This window comes from Azolla caroliniana, unplaced genomic scaffold (genome assembly GCF_043228905.1).
Source record: "Azolla caroliniana isolate FFs.n. ecotype wild unplaced genomic scaffold, voAzoCaro1.0.p SCAF_3, whole genome shotgun sequence".
Lineage (NCBI taxonomy): Eukaryota > Viridiplantae > Streptophyta > Polypodiopsida > Salviniales > Salviniaceae > Azolla > Azolla caroliniana.
The window spans coordinates 8,089,252-8,103,226 of NW_028230438.1; the positions used below are offsets into that span (position 1 = coordinate 8,089,252).

Below are 13,975 nucleotides of genomic sequence, written 5' to 3' on the forward strand. Positions count from 1 at the left end.
CATGCTACTGGTGCCCTGTTGCTGTACTGGTCGAGTCGCCTCATTCACCGTGGAATTGTCTGGCCTGATTGCCTGCATATGCCGTTCTGGTTCTACTCCTTGGCCGCCGTGTGCTCTGGCTGGGCTCGCCGGCAGTTGAGTTCCGGTTCTCGCCGTCTCCGGAGCCGTTGGACTGACTTCTTCTATAGAAGTCGACAAGACCGGTTCCCTACGTACCGGTTCCGGTTCTTCCCTTGTGGTTTGCTCAGGTTGAGTTGGGGGCGTCTCTGCCTCTCGCGGGTACGACCGCTCCCCTCCTGTCTCGGCGGTCCTACTTCTTGACCGTCGTTGAAGGTGCTCTTCTGGCTCCTCCGTTTCCTCTTCCTGTGTCACGGCATGTTTCTGTGCCGTCAAGGGTTCCGGTTCCTTCTGTCCTGGTCTCCGTAAGGTTATTTTCACGGGTCGGACCGGTGACACCTCCTCCGGTTCTGGGGCCCGTTTCTTCCCTTTCGTCGCCTTCAACGCCAGCAGCTGCTGTCGTTTGGACGCCGGCTTCGAGGTGCTTCCTTCCGATACTCTTGGCCGCTTCTTTGGCTGGACGGTCTCGACCGGCGGCACGAGCAATGTTATCCATTGAGCTACGGCGTGCCACAGCTTCCGGCCCTCCTTGCCGTCCTTCCCTCGTACCATGTCGATTGCCATGCACAACCCGTCTGCAATCAACACCGGCCAGTCCACCTTGACCCCTTCATATGTGGCTATGATCATCCCTGCCCGATTTTTTGGCATGACAGGGGGTCGGGGGTACACGTGACCGTACTCATGCAGCACTCGAGCTATCTCCCTGAATAGCGGATCTTCGCCGCCCTGCGTCCGATAGCCTTTGCCGGCAACAGAGTACTCACCGAAATATCGGGTGAGTTGCTCCGAGGTTGGGTTATCGATCTGAAAGATTCCTCCCTCCGGAAGGCCTGTTAGCGCGCGGATCGCTTCCTCGGTGATGACCTCTGTGGCGAGCTCCTTGATGACCCGGTCTGCTTCTCTGTGCGGCGGTGCCTCCATGATGGCCAAGAACCCCTCCAGTCCGTTTTGCCTGAACCATTTCCTGGCCGCCTCCGACAGCGTTTGCGGTTCCATGTCTGCTTCAAGGTCGATGGAAGATGGCGAGGTAGAGTGGTGATGAGGGTGAGAGCGAGAAAGAGAGCGTTCTGAGCGCGGGGGTTCTCTGCGTGCAGGTTCGCGTTTGCTCAGCTTCCACTGCCTTGGTGCTTCTGTGCTTCTTGGCTCGCGAAAAAAGAAGGTCTCCATGCGCTCCTCTTTTTCTCTGTGCGTCTTGGCGCCTTTTTTCGAGCATGCGCACGTCGTGTACCGATTTAGTATTAAGTATGTGGCGGCTCTTAAATGCCCACTACGTACCTTTTCGCGCCTTGCTTTCACACCCGTTCATACCTCGATTTTTAATGATTTTTTTTTTTTTTTTTTTTTTTTTTTTTTTTTTTTAAATATTTACTGACGGTGTGTGACCTTACACATCCGTAGGTCCCTTCGGACCCTGACCGTTTTCCTTACGGGTTGCCGTGTCTTCCTTCGTCTCTGCTACGGGTTCCCCGTCGTCTTTTTCTTCCGGATCGATCCGTACCGATCCCGGACAGGTTCCTGGTGTAGTGTCGGTGCGCTGCATAAACGGGTTCTTTGGCATCGGTCCTTTATAGGGCTTTAGTCGAAATCCGTTCACCCACTTGCCTAGTACTTCACCGGCAAGTGTCCCTATCTGATAGGACCCGTTGTATTCCCGTGTCAGCCAATACGGGCCTGTCCATCTGAACCGGAGTTTACCCGGCATTTTGCCCATCCTCGTTTGGAAGACTAGAACCGGCTTTCCGATTTCGAACATCTTTTCGTTACCTTTCCGGTGACGATCAACGAACGCTTTCCGTCGTCGTTGCTCCAGTTCCATGTGGAGGATGCTGGCCAGCCGTTGCTCCTCCAGTTCGCATAGTGCTGCTAGCCGCATTTCCTCCGACTTCTTTTCATTCAGCCGTTCCCGTAGTTGGATCCGTAAGCTTGGTACCTGAAACTCGACCGGCATGACCGCTTCTAAGTCGAATGCTAACCGGAACGGTGTTGTCCGGATACTTGTTTTGTATGCCGTTCTGTACGCCCATAGCGCGCTATTGAGCTTTGTATCCCAGTCCGTCCGGTTTTCGTTGACGATTTTGCGGAGAATGTTCTGCAGCGTTTTGTTGGTGGATTCCGCTAACCCGTTCGCCTGTGGGTAGTACGGTGTGCTCCGTTTATGAACCACGGCATAGAACGTTGTTAAGCTTTCCACTACCTGGCCGAGGAAATGCCCTCCTTGGTCGCTGATCAGTTCAATCGGACATCCATATCGGCACCAAATGTTTTCGTACAGGAATTTTGCTGTGGATGCCGCGGTGTTGTCTCTCAGGGCCTTCGCTTCCACCCATTTAGTGCAATAATCCGTTGCCACGATGACATAACGATTACCCGTTCTCATTGCCGGTGGCTTGAACGGTCCGACAAAATCCAACCCCCACTTCTGGAATGGCTCTAGTGGAAGTACCGGTTGGTGTGGCATCCGTGCTTGCTCCGTAGGCTGGCCCATTCGTTGGCATAGGTCACATTCCTTAGCATACTTGACGGCATCTTTTAGCGTCGTGGGCCACCATAAGCCGCTCTGCCAAACCTTTCTTGCCGTCGCTTCCCCGGCGTAGTGTCCTCCGGCAACCCCACAGTGTGCTTCCCGTAAGATTACTTCTTTCTCGTCACTACGGACTACCCGTCTCCATATTCCATCTGCTCCTTTGTGGTAGAGAGTGTCCCGTAACAGACAGAAATTGCGGCTCTGCACCGCCAGTCGTTTCCTCTCGTCCCGGTTCATTTCCTCCGGTGGCAGGCCCGTGCTTAGGAACTGGTGCATGCTTGTCAGCCATTTATCTTCTGATGCCACCGTGTCGTCCGCTGCCGTTTCCGGGGTGATACGGAATAACTCCGCGTCCGGAAATTCATCCGCTACTCCGTCGCCTGGTTCTCCGGACTCTAACCGGCTCAGGTAGTCTGCTACGGCATGCTGGATACCGGGCCGGTGGAAAATCTCGAATTCGAACTCCTGCAACAGTAAGGTCCAACGGGCCAACTTACCGGTCAGGGACGCCTTGGAAACTAAGTAGAGGAGCGCCGAGTGATCCACATGGAAGGAGAACTTCCTTCCCAATAGGTAGTGACGAAACTTTGTTACACTGTAGATCATGCCCAGAGCCTCCCGTTCCGTCGTTGAATAGTTCTTCTCCGCTTGGGACAGCTTCCGGCTGGCGTAATATACCGGCCGGTACCATTTGGGCTCCGTAAGCTGCATTAAAGCGCTGCCAATAGCGATGTCGGACGCGTCCACGAACACGTGAAATTCCTTGCTCCAATCCGGAGGCTGCACGACGGGTGCTTGCGATAAAAGAACCTTCAGGGCATTGTATGCCTTATCCTCCGTATCCGTCCATTGGAACGGTGTCCGATGTACCGCGGTGTGTAATGGTGTCGCCAAGTCCGCCAAGTGACGGAGCATCCGGCTGTGCCACCGGATTTGTCCTAGGAATCGGCTTAGTGCTTTGGCCGTTTTCGGCGCCGGTGCCCCTAGTATGGCGTTTACTTTGTCCGGGTCGACCGCAATGCCCTCCTTACTTACGATGTGTCCCAGCAATATTCCACTTGAAACCCCAAAGATGCATTTCGCTGGATTTAAGCTTAGCCGGTATAGCCTACACTTTTCAAGGCATAACCGGAGGTGCTGCAAATGGTCTTTTCCCCGGCTATAGACTGCAAAATCATCCAGGAAAACTTGCATGAAGGCAGGAATGTAATCGCCGAAGATCTCCATGATGATTCGCTGGAACGTTGCTGGTGCCGTTTTTAGGCCGAACATCATGACTTCGGCCACAAACACCCCCCATTCGGTGACGAACGCTGTCTTCTCCTGGTCGTCGGGGTGCATCCGGATTTGATTGTAACCGCTGAACCCGTCTAGAAAGCTATAAACTTCATGGCCGGCGACGGCATCCAGTACTCCGTCCGTGAACGGAAGAGGGAATGCATCCGTAATTGTGGCGGCATTTAGTTTCCTGTAATCTACACACACACGGATTTTACCGTTCTTCTTGGGGACGACGACGATGGGGCTTAGCCACGTCGCTTTCTTTACTGGCCGGATGAAGCCCACTCTTAGGAGTTTGTCGATTTCCTCCTTCACTTTGGCGGCGTAGTTGGGGTTCATTCGGTATCGTCTTTGCGCCACTGGTTTCGCGTCCTTGCCTAAGTGGATCTGATGCTGATATAATTGAGGGTCCAGCCCTCGCATGTCCTCGTATGACCAGGCGAATACGTCGCGAAACTCCGTGAGAAGTTTGATCATCGCCGCTTTATCTTCCGGCTTCATTTCTTTGGCGATGTGAACCGGCTTTGATTCGTCCTTGCTTCCTAGGTTCACTTCGTCGAGCTGGGATGCTTTTACCCGTTGGGAAACGGCCATTTCCCGTTCCAATGCTTCCTGTGCTTGCCGTAATTCCCGAATCGCATCTTTGTCTGGTTCGGCTTCGGTGTCGTCCCGCTGCGGCAAGTATGCGGCTACGGCTTCAGCTATGTCGATCTCGAAGAGTGGTACGATCTTCGGATGTTCCTCCAAGTACTGGGCTTCGTCGTCGTCTGCCAATCCTTCAAGCATGTTCACACATTCCGCGTACAGCGGTGTGCATTCCTTACCGTTGCTCGTCCGTGGTTGTGTCGGAACCCGGACCTTGGCTTTTCCGCGCCGGAAGGTAATCATATTTTTCCGCCAATGCCGGAAGGTAATCATATTTTTCCGCCGGAAGGCACTTGACTTCTAATCAAGGGATTGTAGGTACTGTCCCACCGGGCGTGCCATATTGTGTTACCGTACGAGACGTACGGGTGATTGTTAAGTGTGATAAGTGCGGGTGAAAGATATATGTATGTGTAATGTCATACGATTATGAGTGTGAATGTAAGTGAGAGTGTGAGGGATATAAAGAGGTGTGAGTTTGTGACTAGGTGTGAATGGCCAAGGGTCTTGCACCCTTGTGTATCTACCCCTTTGTACCTATATTAACCCCTTATGGGGAATGAATGAAAAAAAAGAGGAATAGTTCTCTCTCTCTCTCTCTCTCTCTCTCTCTCTCTCTCTCCCATAACGTTGAACCCCTTGGGAGGGGGGTGGAGCCATTCTAGGCACCACCCCCCACCCCACAATGCTTCTCAATGCACATCGTAATCATGCTCTCAACCCCATAATGCTTATCAATCTCGCCATCACATTGTTTCCATCTTCATCACTATCAATGTCATCATCAATCTCGCAATGCTAATCATTTCCATATTCGTATTATTAACAAACCCTAACCCTATTCCTATCTTTATCACCATAATCATTAACCCTAACCCTAAAACCATCAACACTTCAGATCTTCAGTCTGACGCTCTCCCAACTGAGCTATCCCCGCAATGTGTTAAATTATACGACTTAATTCTAGTCTATTTCGATTTAGTCCCATACAAACTAAAACCATTGCTTATAAAAGTCTTCTCAAATTATTTTTTTGTTTCGATAAATGGTTCCTTAGTTGAAGACGATCTTCGTTTCAATCATCTAAATTAGGAATTCCCATAATTTCACGCGTATGGACCTCAATTTACATATACGCGAACAACTTGATATTAAGACAAGGTGTACATATTCAGTTGATATAATACAATTTCTCTTGAATATTGTGGTCAAATAATATGTTTGTTCAAAGTGTTTAGTGTCTATTGCGGTGAACGTGGATTGAACATGTGACCTTGTAAACATAGATCAGTTGAAAATATAAGATAGTCTCTAGGGAGGAAAGAATATGTAGGTTATGTCACATAGAGATAGAGGATGAGTACCACTTTACATGCAAGTGTCCAACCTATGCCGAGATAAGGGCAAAATACCAAGACATACTTGGTCCGTCTCCCACCCTCCCCAAACTATTAGATACTCTAGATATAAAGAAATTAGGCAAATACATTCTAGAGCTAAAACAACACAGAGAGAATAAATTACAAAATGTTGACAATAATGTTGCTAATGATCACGAACATGTAACAAATGCAGTTTTTCAGGAACCTGAGGAGACAACGAATGCCGACACACTTGCACCACTCGGCCTTTCCATTGATGAGGCAGAAAACCAGAGAAGAACCAGACGTCCTTAGGTGCCGGGTTTCAAAGCAACTCAACGTTATGTGGAAGCAATATTGAAAATAAGGGAACGTGAGCTACACCGCCTAGAAGCCATGGCTAGGGCACTCTCTACATTGGAACCAACATCAAGACCCTTTGACCCCCCACTTCTTTTCGAGAGGCTTGGGTGGAAATAAATTTAGGCTTAGTGTATAGTCACTTTCGAGTATACTACATATTGTACACTACTAGAACTCTTTTAGTTTAAGTTCTATTTTTTTTTTACTTAATTTTATTTTTAGTTATGATGACTGGATAAATACTCTATTGTTGTAAACCAATTGTCTCATGGGCCAAATTTGGCCTTAGAAGACGTTAATACATTATATTTATATATTATATATTATATTTATATCCATACATATACGTGCAATTGTTTGTTTCATCTTCTTGAATCATGTTACATTGCGCATCTCGATCTTGCTTGCTACTTGTGTTGTTTGCTAGACTCACTGTCACGTCCTCAATCTCATTCCGCGACATCAACTTCGACATTCAACAGAATGGTTTGTTAGTTGATGACAATGTTCCTTTCAATCATGTAAATTAAGCATTACCATAATTTGATGGGTATGTACCTCAATTTTCAAATACGAGAACAACTCCATATTAACACAAGGTGTACATATTCATTTGATTTGTACAATTTATGTTGAATATTATGATCAAATAATATGTTTGTTCAATGTGTTTAGTGTCTATTGTGGTGAATATGGATCAAACACGTGACCTTCAGATCTTCAGTTTGATGCTCTACCAACTAAGCTATCCCTACACAGATCTTCAGTTTGACGCTCTACCAACTAAGCTATCCCTACACAGATCTTCAATTTGACGCTCTACCAACTAAGCTATCCCTACACAGATCTTCAGTTTGACGCTCTACCAACTAAGCTATCCCTACACAGATCTTCAATTTGACGCTCTACCAACTAAGCTATCCCTACAAAGTGTTAAATAGCATTAATTTTTTATGAGACTCAATTCTAGTCTCTTTGGATTAACTCATATACAAACTAAAATCGTTGCTAATAAAAGTCTTCTCAAGTTGTTTTTTTGTTTAGATGAATGGTTCCTTAGTTGAAGACAATCTTCGTTTCAATCATGTAAATTAGGCATTCCCATAATCTCAAGTGTATGGACCTCAATTTACAAAGAACAACTCGATATTAAGACAAGGTGTGCATATTCATTTGACTTTATACACTTTCTCTTGAATATGGTGGTCAAATTACATGTTTGTCCAAAGTGTTTAGTGCCTATTGTGGATTGAGCACGTGACCTTTAGTTCTTCAGTCTAACGCTCTCCCAATTGAGCCATCCCCGCAACATGGTTAACGTTACATTACTTACGAGACTTAATTCTAGCCCATTTGAATTAACTCGTATACTTGAACTAAAACCATTGCTAATAAACATCTACTCAAGTTGTTATTTTTCCAAATAAGAATATACTCCATTAGTTAAAATGACATACAATACACAACTTTAGACATTACCTACTTCCATATGGGCTACATCACTTATTTATCTTACACTAAATAGCCCACATGTTTTTTCTCCATGTTTGTCGTCCCTCTATCATCTAATCTAATGGGAGGGGGGAACAACCATCTCGGTACTACGTACTGCCATCGTATATCCACTCCAATTTTTGTAGCCATCGGTGTAGTACGCCATCGTTTTTTGAAATTCAGCCTCCTTAAATCTGAAGCATCATCTATTCCATCAATCCGCTCATATCGGGCCCTCAATGTAGTTATTAACATGTGCCATATTAGCTTAATAGATTCTGTTGGAAGCCGTTTGTTTGCTTAAAATACCCTGGTACATCTTGCGGTCCAAATGTTCCATATGATAATGGGTGCTAGCAACATCCATAGATCTTCAATCTTCTGCTTCTGGGCATTACTTCTAGGTGCACTGTTACCAGTGATCAATCGAATAGTTCCATTCTCCCCTCTGTACATAGTTGTACATGTGCTATCAAATTTCTCTACGTCATCATCAAGACAATTCCAACAAGCATGTCCCCAATTGAGGGTAAATGAGCTAGAGGCATGGTTCTCAAGTTGTTATTTCATATGGCTGAATGGTTTGTTCGTTGAAGATAATATTCGTTTCAATCATGTAAATGCTAATGCACCTCAAATTTCAGATACGAAAACAACTTGATATTATGAAAAGGTGTACATGTTCTTTTGATTTGTACAATTTTTGTTGAATATTGTGGTCTAATGTTTGTTCATGGTCTTTACGAAAACAACTTGATATTATGAAAAGGTGTACATGTTCTTTTGATTTGTACAATTTTTGTTGAATATTGTGGTCTAATTATATGTTTGTTCATGGTCTTTACTTGCGGTGAACGTGGATCGAACACGTGACCTTCAGATCTTCAGTCTGACGCTCTCCCAACTGAGCTATCCCCGCAATGTGTTAAATTATACGACTTAATTCTAGTCTCTTTGGATTAACTCATATACAAACTAAAATCGTTGCTAATAAAAGTCTTCTCAAGTTGTTTTTTTGTTTAGATGAATGGTTCCTTAGTTGAAGACGATCTTCGTTTCAATCATCTAAATTAGGAATTCCCATAATTTCACGCGTATGGACCTCAATTTACATATACGAGAACAACTTGATATTAAGACAAGGTGTACATATCCATTTGATATAATACAATTTCTCTTGAATATTGTGGTCAAATAATATGTTTGTTCAAAGTGTTCAGTGTCTATTGCGGTGAACGTGGATTGAACATGTGACCTTGTAAACATAGATCAGTTGAAAATATAAGATAGTCTCTATGAGCTTGATTATATATTATATTTATATCCATACATATATGTGCAATTGTTTGTTTCATCTTCTTGAATCATGTTACATTGCGCATCTCGATCTTGCTTGCTACTTGTGTTGTTTGCTAGACTCACTGTCACGTCCTCAATCTCATTCCGCGACATCAACTTCGACATTCAACAGAATGGTTCGTTAGTTGATGACAATGTTCCTTTCAATCATGTAAATTAAGCATTACCATAATTTGATGGGTATGTACCTCAATTTTCAAATACGAGAACAACTCCATATTAACACAAGGTGTACATATTCATTTGATTTGTACAATTTCTGTTGAATATTATGATCAAATAATATGTTTGTTCAATGTGTTTAGTGTCTATTGTGGTGAATATGGATCAAACACGTGACCTTCAGATCTTCAGTTTGATGCTCTACCAACTAAGCTATCCCTACACAGATCTTCAGTTTGACGCTCTACCAACTAAGCTATCCCTACACAGATCTTCAATTTGACGCTCTACCAACTAAGCTATCCCTACACAGATCTTCAGTTTGACGCTCTACCAACTAAGCTATCCCTACACAGATCTTCAATTTGACGCTCTACCAACTAAGCTATCCCTACAAAGTGTTAAATAGCATTAATTTTTTATGAGACTCAATTCTAGTCTCTTTGGATTAACTCATATACAAACTAAAATCGTTGCTAATAAAAGTCTTCTCAAGTTGTTTTTTTGTTTAGATGAATGGTTCCTTAGTTGAAGACAATCTTCGTTTCAATCATGTAAATTAGGCATTCCCATAATCTCAAGTGTATGGACCTCAATTTACAAAGAACAACTCGATATTAAGACAAGGTGTGCATATTCATTTGACTTTATACACTTTCTCTTGAATATGGTGGTCAAATTACATGTTTGTCCAAAGTGTTTAGTGCCTATTGTGGATTGAGCACGTGACCTTTAGTTCTTCAGTCTAACGCTCTCCCAATTGAGCCATCCCCGCAACGTGGTTAACGTTACATTATTTACGAGACTTAATTCTAGCCCATTTGAATTAACTCGTATACTTGAACTAAAACCATTGCTAATAAACATCTACTCAAGTAAGCATGGTCTTTTGGTCTTCTCCCATATAGCCTTATAAACGTAAGCACAAAAACTTGAGTTCAATTAGATATTGTTGTCAACTTATGGTTTTAATGGAAAAATTGCACAAGTTATGGGGAATGTTTTGTCATCATGCATGAGTTCAATGTAAACAACATGTCCCATTGAAGGCGACAATTATTCGCCTTCGTCCTATTTCATAATACCTAAAAAACAAAGAAAGTATGTTGAAGCCACCAAGAGTTTTTGTTGCATTGACAACAAACAAAATTTTATAGCTGAACACAAGAGTTATTTTGTTCTTTTTGAGAAAACAAAAACTCTCAAACAAACTCCAAAAGCAATAACTTATAGCTCCAAACACAAGGTCTAAAGTCCTATTTTTTTCATTTTATTTCTTATTACTATTATGGTCGGATCTCTCTTAATGAGTTTGTTTATTACATCTACATAATAAAAAATATTGACGGGGATGGGATATTCGATGATTGGGGACTCCATGATTAACAAATGTCATTTGGTTTCCTTATTTCTCCAAAATGCCCCTATTCATCCCCTAAATGAGAGAGAAATATATGATTAAGAAAATACGTAATTGCTTGAATGGCATACTATAGATTGTTGACTTGATCATTGATCAACCACTCCAATCACTTCCACAACGGTGACCAATCACTCTAATCGCTCCCACATTGTTGCTTGAATCACTCCTAGATTATATCTCCAAATGTGAGGGCTCAACATATTGTAAAGAATGTTTTCTCGATATATAATTGTAACATAATTTTCAAAATGTGACAGTAGTTTCCAAACATTGCAATTGTAAATTGAACGAACTTGTGTTTCTGTTCACATAATAGGTAAATCACTTCAAATGATTTTGGTATGAAATAGAGAAAGACTTACAAATCTCATTTTCCTTGATATATATCGTTGTTTTTGAATGTTTGGAACATAGTTTCAATTTGATTTGATTTAATTTTGTCATGTAATTTATTTTATCAAGATTTTGGCCTCCAAATGAATCACACTTAATAGAATGGCACACTTAAGTAGGCACACACTTAACCGAATGGCTATTGTATACAATTGAGAGAAAAAAATGAATTCATCATATAAATACTTGAAAGGCTAGTATAACATCCCAAAAGATGTTTGTGGAAATCATGAAAACACAATTACATAAACAATTTGAGTTTGGCCCACGCATTAGTCCACCAAATGCAACAAATTTTCTCTCAAATAAGAAAACATTCATAAATTCATGAACACTTATGGAAGGATATTTAAAATATCACTTGATTCTTGTGTATTTATCAAAAGGTTGCTCATTTTTTATTATTTCCAAAAGGCTAAACTTGACTATTTGTCAAAATGTTGCATGGTTAGTAGAATCCATGGTTGAACATGGAAATAGAAAAGGTATAGATGGTCGTGGGTATGTAATCAATGGATCATGGAGGAGTCGTGGATGGTTATGGGCGCATCAAACATGATCATGCATGGTCATTGGGAGGAATTCCTTATTGGAAGGATTTGGATGTGCAATGCATCGATTTGGTAGTTGCGATAGAATTGCTCGAGTTTTGTACCCAACAAATACATGCGCTTGGTAGATATGTCATACAAAGCTTTAATGTTTGTTTACTCGACCAAAGCAAACTTTTAAAAGCTTTTCATCATAGGAAAAACTTCACCTCCCTGAATTCTAAGTAAGAATATCGTCTACCACCTACTCATCAAATGAATAGTGTGCAATATACCCAAGATATATTTTGGTGGAAAGAACATGTGTGACTTTTTATCACAACATTTGTTGCGCCCCTGAAATATCGTGAGCTAATTTGTTGGAAAAGTAATGAGTGCAAGCAAACCAATTATTCTAGGAATCTTGACATTCATCATCCATCCTTCATCTCAGCCCACTATCATACGCATATTCATATTTGGAGTGAACAAGGACATCATGGTTGGTGATGGAGAGTTGCGACTTGCGAGAGAAATATTGTAAAAAGTCATAGATTTCCAAATATCAAATGCTATTGAATTGTAAACTTAGCTTTTAGAAGGGAACAATATAGTGTTAGATCCCCCTCACACACCCCTTTTGGGGAAGACTCTCCTCTTTTAATAATAGTATGTAATGAAAAACAAAAGTAAAGTTAAGTCAACTTATTTAGATTCTGCTTTGCATTGTACACTGAATGTGGACAATTTCGTAAACCATGTCATGTCCAAGTCACACATTTTTTGCATGCAACATCAACATAAGCTCCAAATATTAAAAAAAACATCTAACATAATTGTTGGAACCATTGGCATCACAATAGCACAAACTTCTACCATGTCATCTTAGGTGCATTGCTTCCTCAAAGCCATTTCTTAGTCTTACTTAATAGAAGTTGTCACGATGACAACTAGTGCAAATAAGGGCATCATTACATGCACATGCATAGCAAAGATAAGAGTAAAGTGATCAAAAGTTGAGAAGTAGCTCATTATGATCGACAAAAATGTAAGGGGGCTCGGTTGCAAGAACTTTTTACTACTCGTTACCTATTGCCACTACTCTTATGGCGTGTTACTTTTATGTCTCTTGTGTATTCCCATGAACCTTTACCAACCTTGATTTGACATGCCAAAATGCCCTCTTTAATATTAAAGCACGTGTCAATATGCGCACACGAATAATATCAAACTCTTGGCATTTGGAGAGGGCCATCACACCATTGGGTATGGCAAATTATATCTCATTTGAAGCACTTGGGCGCATTTGGCCCTTTATGACAAGAATAATTATTTATGCCTAATCATCCAACCAACCAAGCAACAAAACCATAGGATTTCATTACATTGAACTTGGACATGTCCTTATTTGCTTGTAGACAATAAAAAACAATAAGAGAAACATACAATAGTTCTGTATTATGAGGATAGACGGAAAACAATATCATGTTAACAATAAATAAGCAAGATTGTTTTTTTAACCATAGAAATAATATTATTGAATTTCCTTCTCCATAAATATGGGTTTAATGATTACATTTTTGAAGTCTGAACTATAACTATCAAATCAAGAGGATTCTTCTTAGGGGAGGCAACACTTGGAAAGGAACCCCACATTACAAAGTATGACAAATCTTAGGTCAATCAAAACAAATCCTTGACACCTTTTACTAACAAGAGTTCCAACCATTTAAAATGTGGATTTAGCCCTTTGTCTTCCCATGCTTTCCAAACTATCCCACTACTTTCAAGATTCCCAAAATTCTATTTCCTAAACTGTCCTCTTTCTCTGATGCTTTCATCTCTTCAAATAGATTGATTGTAATGTTGTCCTAAGAGGTCAATTATTTTTTTTGGAACTAAAGTGAATATGTATTTAGGCAGTATTTGTTGGGTTACTCACAATGCTCAAGATCTTTTTAACTAATTAAAGTTGTTAGAGTGTACACATTGACCGAAAGAGGAATGCATGTCAAATATGTCACGGTTAAAAATTTGGGGGAAGCAAAATCAAATTGATCAATGGTGGAACATTACAAAAGAGTGTGACATTCAAACTCTGGAACTTGTTCATAGCAAACCATGCAAATTCAGTATGTCTCAACATGGCCCAAACACTCTATCTCACTTTGATGAGAATGCGAACTATGTCTTATGGAAGCAATGGTGCGAATGGTAAAAGAGGGGATGAGATCTAGCATGTATGGTAGCTCCAAACTTTACATATAAATGTATCCTCACTCATTTGTATCTTGAATATAGTTGCATGAAAGATTGTCGT

The 13,975-nt window shown here is 41.9% G+C and overlaps 1 non-coding gene across 1 annotated transcript; it reads right to left on the reverse strand.

Moving 5' to 3' along the window:
* Positions 1 to 8,634: 8,634 nt before the first annotated feature.
* TRNAF-GAA (transfer RNA phenylalanine (anticodon GAA)) lies at positions 8,635 to 8,707 on the reverse strand. Its single transcript has one exon. It is a non-coding gene; the product is annotated as a tRNA-Phe (tRNA).
* Between the last annotated feature and the right edge of the window lie 5,268 nt (positions 8,708 to 13,975).